General features: G+C 46.9%; 1 long non-coding RNA gene across 1 annotated transcript in view; it reads left to right on the forward strand.

Moving 5' to 3' along the window:
• The first annotated feature begins 502 nt into the window (after positions 1–502).
• Positions 503–4,375, forward strand: part of LOC106725637 — an 8,726-nt gene continuing 4,853 nt past the window's right edge. Inside the window, exon 1 of the long non-coding RNA XR_001361562.1 lies at positions 503–542. This is a non-coding gene — a long non-coding RNA (uncharacterized LOC106725637). The remainder of the gene's footprint in view (positions 543–4,375) is intronic.

The following is a 4,375-nucleotide window of genomic DNA, read 5'->3' on the forward strand; positions in this document are numbered from 1 at the left end:
CTCTTCAATAAATGGTGTTGGGAAAATTGGACAGATACATGTAAAAAAATGAAACTAGACCACCAACTTACACCATACACAAAAATAAACTCAAAATGGTTAAAGGACTTAAACGTAAGGCAGGAAACCATAAAAATCTTAGAAGATTCCATAGGCAGCCAAATATCAGACATATGTCATAGCAATATCTATACTGATACAGCTCCTAGGGCAATGGAAACTAAGGGGGAAATAAACAAATGTGACTACATCAAAATAAAAAGCTTTTGCACAGCAAAAGAAACCATCAACAAAACAACAAGAAAGCTTACTGAATGGCAGAACATATTTTCCAATGTTATATCTGATGAGAGCCTACTCTCAAAAATTTATAGGGAACTCATACATCTTAACAAAAGGAAGATAAACAATCCAATCAAAAAATGGGCAAAGGACTTAAATAGACATTTTTCTTAAGTGTACATACAGAAGGTCAAGAGACATATGAAAACATGCTCAAAGTCACTAATCATCTGAGAGCTGCAAATCAAAATGACAACGAGGTACTGAAAAGGTTAAAGAGAATAAATGGGGCAGGAATCTTATTGTGCTTAGCAGGTATCTTGCAGAAAGCTTATAGCCTGGAGCTGGACATATCCTAGATAACCACTAGACATCTGGTGCCGGGAGGAACCAAGGACAGGACCCGCCAGTCAAGCTCTGTGAGTCAGCAGTCAGCAGCAGAAAGAGCTTGCAGCCAGCAGAAGCTAATAAAAACCTGCCTCCCCCTTCAGTCACCACTGACTCCTTTTTTCAAACTCAGCCTGCCTGCACCCAGGTGCTTAAAATAAAAGTTCTTTTGATACTAGTACATTATGGCCTCATGTCATAGGTCTGCAGCCCCGGCCCACTCTGAACCTTTCATTTGGCTTTGAAACCCGGGAAGGTCTAGTGAGTGGTCCAGTAAGAGTCATCTCAGGGTTCCAGAAACTGGGCACTTGGCACTCAGAGAGACCATGATCATCCATGATCATCCAGCTCCTGAGCTCCCCTTGTGTCCAGGGAAGGTCCCCAGCCACGCTCCCACACGGCTGAATTTCTGCTTGACTGTGACACTTACTTAGGACCCCCTAGCCTTCCTCTGGACTTGTCTAGGTCGTGCCCATGACTGGATAATGCCCATGACTGGATAGTGGATCTCTCCTCACGTTGCCTCCTCCTCCATCAACACCGGGCATAAATTCATGGGTAAGTGGCTTTAGTCTGTTTTCCCTCATTCCGAACTGTCCCGTAATTTCTGTTTAAGGGTTTGGAGCCAGGACTCCAGGCTGTTACTGTACAGCCGACCCTATGTAAATCCAGCGCTGGTCGGGATAAGTCCTCCGGGAACCAGGTTCCCTTGATCACTCTCCTGACAGCGGACGTCTGTCACAGAGGGAGGGCTCCGTTCGTTTCTGATGAACGTTAGGGGGAAACAGGGACACCTTTCTCCACCTTAACATTTCACAGAGGACAGACCTTAAGCCCCAGCCCATCACCATGGGCCATTCCCCGCACCACACCCCTAGGCTGTCTACTTAAAAATCTTCAGACCTTAGGGTTTGCACAGGACTTCTGGCCTCAGTAAAATGGCACTTTTGATTTCCAAATCCTAACTGACCTTGACAATTTCTGCTGCAGGCAGGGCAAGTGATCTGAGGTCCCGTATATCCGGGCTTTATTCACACACAGGACATGTCCTTCTCTCTGTGACAGCTGCTTTCCCTCACAGATTTTCCTTCTTCACTCTAAGTCCCCTGAGGATCTCAAATCCTCCTTCTCCTTCACCACTTTTGATCCCACCAGCCATCCCCGGTCCCCCAGCCTACGGCTCACCTGTCTCAGCAGCCTGAGAGCCGGCCACCCTACCCAGCAGGTCCCACTGCTACCACCCTATCTCACACCTGCTCTGGGGCAGTCTTTGGCTCTCTTCCTCCCCCCACTCCAGCACTAGCCTTAGGTTGCTGGCGCCAAGGGCATTGTACAGGTCCATGTCCCATCCTCTCTTTCTGATTTACCTTAGATGAACAAAAGACTCGGTTCCTTTACAGAAGACCCCACCAAATACACCCAGGAATTTGAATATCTCATCCGGTCATATGACATGACCTGGAATGATCTCCACTTTATCCTCTCCTCCACTCTGAGCCCAGAGGATAAAAGCAGAATCTGGCTTCATGCCCAGGGCCACATGGATACCCTCCGCCGGCAGGCCCCTGCCCTCCCAGTCGGAGAGGATGCTGTCCCTGACAGGGACCCACAATGGAACTATCAGGAAGGGCAGGCAGGTCGCAGGTCTCGAGACCACATGGTTCTCTGCCTACTAGAAGGACTGAGAAAGGCAGCCCACAAAGCAATTAATTATGAAAAATTAGCAGAGGTCACCCAGGAAAGACATGAAAATCCGGCAGTCTTCCTCTCTCGCCTTCCACAAACCACAAGAAAATACACCAATCTTGATCCCATAAGCCCAGAAGGGACAAACCTCCCCATCCCCAAGAGACCTTTTAAACATGACCTTTAAGGTCTTTAATAATGGAGACGAGGAAACCCAAATCCAAAAACAAAAGCAAGATCAGGCCAAGGCTGAGGCCCAGATGAAGGCCTTCAGCTCCTACCCACCGCTCTCATGAACCCCAAACGAAGTGCCAGGCCTCCAACCAAGGGTAAGTCAGGGGCTAAGCCTCCTCTGGGCCCATGCTTCAAATGCAACAAGAAAGGACACTGGACCAAGTCCTGCCCAAGACCCCCACCTGGACCCTGCCCACGGTGCAGGAGGGAAGGCCACTGGATATCAGACTGTAGTCTGGCCCCTCCAGGTCAGACCTCAGCAAGGCCGGCCTCTGGATCTGGTTTGGAGCTCCCAGACCTTCTGGGACTGGCCACCGAAGACTGAAGCTGCCCAGGCCCTGACAAGGCCCCACAGACTTACATCACCAGGACAGAGCCTCAGGTAATAATTGTAATTGTGGTGGGTAAGTTGATCTCCTTTTTAATTGACACTGGGGCCACTTACTCTGCTCTCTCTGAATTCACTGGGACTCTTGTCCCCTTCTCAGTCTCTATTATGGGGGTTGATGGATTAGTCTCACAGTCATTAGCCACCTCACCTCTACACTGCATCTTACTAAATACCCCTTTATCCACTCTTCTTGCCTGACCAGAGAGGTATGTGCATCCCCTCATAAAGCCCAGTTGTCCCAAACAACAGTCACCTACTTCAATTTAACTCTCACCCCACAAAACCACGCCATTCCTTAGACCAAGCATATCAAACTCAAAGACTAACATGGGCCAAATAAACAAGGTTTAAGTTTATGTGGGCCGCAAAAAAACAAAAGCTTTAATTTTCATAGAAATATAGGTTTATTTCAATAGCGATATGCTGAATACAAAGGGCTGAAATAAATGAGTAATCATTAACATCAAATAATAGAACATTTTAATAAAAATTAATTTTTTTGAACATGAACTTATCAGACACTGAATAACTACATAAATTAATAAGCATAATTCAAATAAACCTATTTTTCTTGTTCTCCCAAAGCAAAATATTTCCTGTTGTTCACACCAAACAAATCAGTCCAAGACTAATTACATGGCAATGGGCTGCTAAAATATTCACTGCTAGTATTAGTGGAGAGAAATGGCAAACCTGCGCATAAAGTGTGAAAGGGAAATGAATGCAATATGATTATAGTAATCAGTCATTAGCAAACATGTAGCTCCTTATTAATAATCCTATATAATAAAAGCCTAATATCTGTGTCGGTCGTCCAGTTATCCATTCAACCAATCAAAGCATAATATGCTAATGATATGTTAAGGCCGCTCAACCACTCGCTATGATGTGCACTGACCACTAGGGGGCAGACAGTCGACCAGTCACTATAACGTGCACTGACCACCAGGGGGAAGACATTCCAACTGGTAGGTTAGCTTGCTGCTGGGGTCCGGCTGATTGGGACTGAGCAAGACAGGCCAGACACACCCTGGAGCCCTCCCGCAGTCCCTCCCTGGCTGGCCAACCTCCTGCGTACCTCCCCAGCCCCAATGGTGCACCAGTGGGGTTCCTCAGCCTAGCCTGAACCCTCTCACAAAGGGTCTCTTGGACCCTTCAGGGGATGTCAGAGAGCTGGTTTTGGCCTGATTCCGCAGGCATAAAAGGCTAATATGCGAAAGGAGAAACCAAGATGGCGGCATAGGTAAACACCTGAAATTGCTGCCTTGCACAACTACTTCAAAACTACAACTAAAAAACAAAATGGACATCACCCAGAACCATAGGAAGGCTGGCTGAGTGGAAATTCTACAACTAGAAGGAAAGAGAAAAGCACACTGAGACTCAGAGGAAGTG

Source organism: Myotis brandtii, unplaced genomic scaffold (genome assembly GCF_000412655.1).
Source record: "Myotis brandtii unplaced genomic scaffold, ASM41265v1 scaffold179, whole genome shotgun sequence".
Classification (NCBI taxonomy): Eukaryota; Metazoa; Chordata; class Mammalia; order Chiroptera; family Vespertilionidae; genus Myotis; species Myotis brandtii.